This window comes from Chiloscyllium plagiosum, chromosome 39 (assembly GCF_004010195.1).
Source record: "Chiloscyllium plagiosum isolate BGI_BamShark_2017 chromosome 39, ASM401019v2, whole genome shotgun sequence".
NCBI classification, from domain to species: Eukaryota; Metazoa; Chordata; class Chondrichthyes; order Orectolobiformes; family Hemiscylliidae; genus Chiloscyllium; species Chiloscyllium plagiosum.
Genome location: NC_057748.1, coordinates 19,877,115 through 19,882,321, shown reverse-complemented (window position 1 = coordinate 19,882,321; position 5,207 = coordinate 19,877,115). Strand labels below are relative to the sequence as shown.

Below are 5,207 nucleotides of genomic sequence, written 5' to 3'. Positions count from 1 at the left end.
TCTGTCACAAAGTTCATGAAAACAGGAATGATGGTGCTAAGGCAAATCTAATTAACCTTAATATGACCAAGAGAACAACCAAACTGATCCATTTTCCTGATTCTTGACAGTGAAATGACTTCATGGCCTGCTTTGCGGTGCCCTCAAAATTCCTAACACCACCTTGTGCCTCAACTTCCCCATTCTATCTACCAGCAAGATTTGGGTTAATCAACCAAGAACTCTATCAGGGTATTAATTTGCTTTGACTGACTTGCTGCAATTGGAGCCAGAGTTGTCAGTATTCCCAACACCACGGCCTATTGCACCTTACCACAGAGTGCTGTGCAAGTTCAGTGTTTGAGTATGTTTAAGATAGAGTTTGACTGACCGATTCCTGACGACCAGTGGTGTGTAGGGCTGTGGGGACTGGGTGGGTAATAGGCATTGAAGTGTTTGATTCAGCTATGATTGTACTGCATGGTGGAGCAGGCTCAATAGGCTGAATAGCCTCCTCTTAGTCTTATGTTCCCCTTCAAAAGTAAAGTGACTGAAAACAAACATAGTATTCACAGGGAAGTGTTTAGTTTCATGACTACAGGTCCACCCCCCATACAACAGCGGGGATAGCACCAGCAGAGTTGCTACTCAATAGAAGACTCCACACCCGGTGAAGTCTGATCTGGCTGAGGAGAGGGTAAAACAGCATAGGAACTTCAGTGTAGGGCCGCAGAGTCTGCCACACGAGAGAGGCAGTTTGATACAAAGGACAAAGTTTGGTGGAAGAATCCCAGAAATAGCTTTGCGTGGGTAATGGGCGTGCTCAGGATCAGTGGCATATAAAGTTCAGGTAAGTGTGACAGTCCATATGAAAGCTGCAATTCTCAAATAGCTTGGCAGCCAGAACATGCCCTGCCCCTTTGAATATTGAGAAATGCTGCTGGATCCCCTGGATTCATCTCCTCTGTCAAACACTATCAAGTCCTTTGAATCAGAGTTGGACATAACAGAAGTAGCTGCCTCAATGCCTTTGCTGCCAGATGAGAGTGAAATTGTACTGAGGTATTCCTGCTGCCAAAGGTGAACCCCTATGTGCTATAGGCCATCCCTGTCTGATGCTGAGTTGGAGGAGCCTAAAATGCCCCAGGAAGCTCTCCAAGAAAAAGGACTGACCTATGTCCATGCACTTGGAAGGGGAAGGATGCAGTGATTGTACAAGGTCAGCCATCTGGACCTCAGAATATGAATTCCCTGATTAGATACCCTGCAATGCGGAAACAGGCCCTTTGGCCCAACAAGTCCACACCAACCCTTCGAGGAGTAACCACCCAGACCCATTTCCCTCTGACTAATGCACCTCACACTATGGGCAATTTAAAATGTTCAATTCACCTGGCCTGCACATCTTTGGACTGTGGGAGGAAACCGGAGCACCCGGAGGAAACCCACACAGGGAGAATGTGCAAATTCCACACAGACTGTTGCCCGAGGCTGGAATCAAATCCGGGTCCCTGGTGCTGTGAGGCATTAATGTTAACCATGAGCCACCGCACCGTCTCACGCTTGGGACTGTTAATCTCGTCCAATCAGGAAGCCCTGACTGACATAAAAAAGTTGAGTGTCAGGGATGTTGACATCTGGCGCCTGACTGTGAGGCAGTACTATAAACAAGTACTGTTCATGTGTAAATAAAGGATAACTTGGTGACAAAGTTTGGTACGTTTTATTTTCAAATCCGATCTGTCTGCACATGGTCTGTATCCCTCTATTCCCTGCCTGTTTCATGTTTGTTCGAATGTGTCTTAAATATTACTGTTGTATCTGCTTCTAAGGCCTTACGTGGCAGTATATTCCAGGCACCTACCACCTGCTGTATAAGAAAATTTGCCTCATACATCTTCATTAGACTTTGCCTCTCTCACTTTAAACTTAGGTCCCCTACTATTTGACATTTCCACCCTGGGGGAAAAAAAGTCCAATATCCCTCCCTCTTATAATTTTATATTCTTCTATCAGGTAATTCCTCAGCCTCCAACGCTCTTGCGAAAACAATTCAAGTTTTTCCAACCTCTCCTTATAGTTAATACACTCCAATCCAGGCAACATCCTGGTAAACGTTTATTCCACCCTCTCCAAAACTCCACATCCTTCTTACAGTGTTCCGACCAGAACTGAACATAATATTCCAAATGTTATCTGACTAAAGTTTTATACACCTAAACATGACTTGCCAATTTTTATACTCAGTGCCTTGACTGCAGAAGGCAAGCTTGCCATAAGTTTTCTTTACCACCTTATCCACTCGTGTTTCAACTTTCAGGGAGATAATGGGCTTGTACTCCAAGATTCCCCTGTCTCTCCATATTCCTAAGAGTCCTGACATGTGATGTATACTTTCCTCTTGCAATTGATCTCCCAAAATGCATCACCTCACACTTGTCTGGATTAAACTCCCATCTTTTTCTCAACACAACTTTCCATTGATGTATATCCTGCTGCATTAAGGTAGATAAGTCCGCAGGGTCTGATGGGATCTGTCCTAAGAAACTCTCTCCTAGGAAGGAGAGGTGGTTGCTGGGGCCTTGATGTAGATCTTTGTACAGGTATTCCTGGTGTAACACGATGGCTGCGTTCCTGTGTAACCTCACACTATAGAATCTTCCTCACCGACTACAATTGTACCAACTTCCGTGTCATCTACAAACTTACTAACCCGACTACCTATATTTTCTTCCAAATCATTTTTATAATTTACAAACAACAAAGTACTGACCCTTGCAGACACCAATGGTCCTGAGTTCAGGACCAGCATGCTCCTGTCAGGATGAAAGATAAGGATGGCAAGATTCAGGAGCCCTAGATGATGAGATACTGGAAGTTTATTGAAGAAAGAAAGGAAGAATATGCAAGGTTTAGGAAACTGAAATTGGACAAGGACTTTGAGGAATATCAAGGAAGCAGGAAAGAACTTAAACAAAGAATTAAGAGGGGGAGAAATGGGCCATAAAATGATCTTGGCAACTAGGATTAAGGTCAATCCGAAAGCATTTGTATATGAGGAGCAAGAGAGTAGCTAGTGGGGAAGGTTGGGTCCACTCTCAGATAAGGAGGGATTTTATGTGTAGATCTAGAGAAAATGTGTGTGTTCTTTAATGAGTACTTTGCATCAGTATTCACCAAGGAGGACATGGATGATGGTGACATTAGGGTGAGGTATCTATATTCTAGGGCATGTCAATATTAAGGAGGAGGTGTTGGGTGTCTTGAAAAACATTTAGGTAGATACTTCCTCAGGTCCTGATGGGATCTATCCCAGAAACCCACGAAGCCTGCACATTCTTAGACACGATGGGCATTTTAGTATGGTCAATCGATCAAATCTGGACTGTGGGAGAAAACTGGAGCACCCAAAGTAAACCCACGCACACAGAAGGGAGCTTGTGTGAAATCCTCACAGTTGTCCAAGGGTGGAATTGAATCCAGATCCCTGGTGCTGTAAGGCAGCATGCTACACTGTGCCACACTGCCTCTGGGTAGACCCACAATGCTGTTAGGGAGGGAATTCCAGGATTTTTTTTACCTAGTGACCCTGAATGAACAGCAATATCAGGAGGGTGAATGACTCGGAGGGCAATGTACAAGTGATCGTGTTCCCATGAATCTGCTACCCTTGTTCTTCTAGATGGCAGTGGTTGTGGGTTTAGAAGATGTTATCTTAGGAGCCTTGGTGAATTCCATCTTAGAGATGTTATGCCCTTCTGCTACTGAGGCAGCAGATACATGCTTACACCACATTCTGCAAGCTCCTCTCAAAGTCACTCACGATCCTGACTTGGAAACATGTTGTGGAGGTGCTAGTGTTGGACTGGGATGGACAAAGTTGAACATCACACAATGCCAGTTTATAGTCCAACAGGTTTATCTGGAAGTACACGCTTTTAAAGCGCTGCTCCTTCATCAGGTAGCTAGTGGGATAGGATCCTGCCCACTAGTAACCTGATGAAGGAGCAGGTCTCCAAAAGATTGTATTTCTAAATAAACCTTTTGGACTATAACCTGGAAATTGATTAGCTTTTCCTTCAGTATCGCTGGATCAAAAACCTGGAAGTCTCTCTCTAATAGTGTTACTTGAGTGTATTAACACCCCAAGAAGGTGAAAGTGGATATTGCAGATGCTGGAGATTAGAGTCAAGATTAGAGTGGTGCTGGAAAAGCACAGCAGGTCAGGCAGCATCAAAAGAACAGGAGAATCGACATTTCGGACATAAGCCCTTCTTCAGGAATCATGCTGCGCTTTTCCAGCAATGCATTTTTAAGCTCATGTCTGTGAAGTCTAGATTAGAGTGGTGCTGGAAAAGCACAGCAGGTCAGGCAGCATCTGAGGAGCAGGAAAATCAATGTTTCGGGCAAAAGCCCTTCATCAAGAATCCTGATTGAATGGTTCCGACCCGAAAAGTCGATTTTCCTGCTCCTCAGATGCTGCCTGACCTGCTGTGCTTTTCCAGCACCACTCTAGGAAAATCAACGTTTCGGGCAAAAGCCCTTCATCAAGAATCCTGATGAATGGTTCCGACCTGAAAAGTCGATTTTCCTGCTCCTCGGATGCTGCCTGACCTGCTGTGTTTTTCCAGCACCACTCTAATCTTGACTCTGATCTCCAGCATCTGCAGTCCTTACTTTCACCCAGGAAAGTGGCTCACTTGTTCCTTCTCCAGGAAACCTCAGGACATTCCTTCGCAGATCATGATTTGGAGATGCCGGTGTTGGACTGGATGATAGTGTCACCTGATGAAGGAGCGTCGCTTCGAAAGCTAGTGCTTCCAATTAAACCTGTTGGACTATAACCTGGTGGTGTGTGATTTTTAACTTCGCAGATCAGAAAGTAGCAAACGAGGGGCGAGTAACGCGCATGCGCGCCTACGGGTCGGCTGATTGGTCAGATGCCTCGAGGGTTGCGCATGCGCAGAATCAGTCGAGCGGCAGGCACCGAGCTGAGAGGACCTCCACTTGGGCGCTCCCGGATATGGTTGATAAAAGGTTCTTTTCACAGTTGTACTTCACGATTCGGTAGGCCCACCGCTTCGAATAATTACATTTGTCTTTTTGCACGATGTGCCCTGGGTCTAATTGGAAAGCTAGGTTCAGGGGCGGCTGCTCAGGTCGGATGGCTGTGGGATGATTCAGCTCAGGCAGGAGGTGGCCGCCTCAGTGTTACTGAAGGGGAGGGG

General features: G+C 45.5%; 1 protein-coding gene across 2 annotated transcripts in view; it reads left to right on the top strand.

Annotated features, from left to right (window-relative positions):
* Window positions 1-4,935: 4,935 nt before the first annotated feature.
* Window positions 4,936-5,207, top strand: part of LOC122542316 (coiled-coil domain-containing protein 134-like) — a 26,685-nt gene continuing 26,413 nt past the window's right edge. Inside the window, exon 1 of one of the 2 annotated variants that reach the window (XM_043679954.1) lies at window positions 4,936-5,016. The gene's annotated coding sequence lies outside the window, so the exon portion shown is untranslated. Of the gene's footprint in view, window positions 5,047-5,207 lie in introns of both variants that reach the window. The other variant, XM_043679953.1, reaches the window with a different exon arrangement.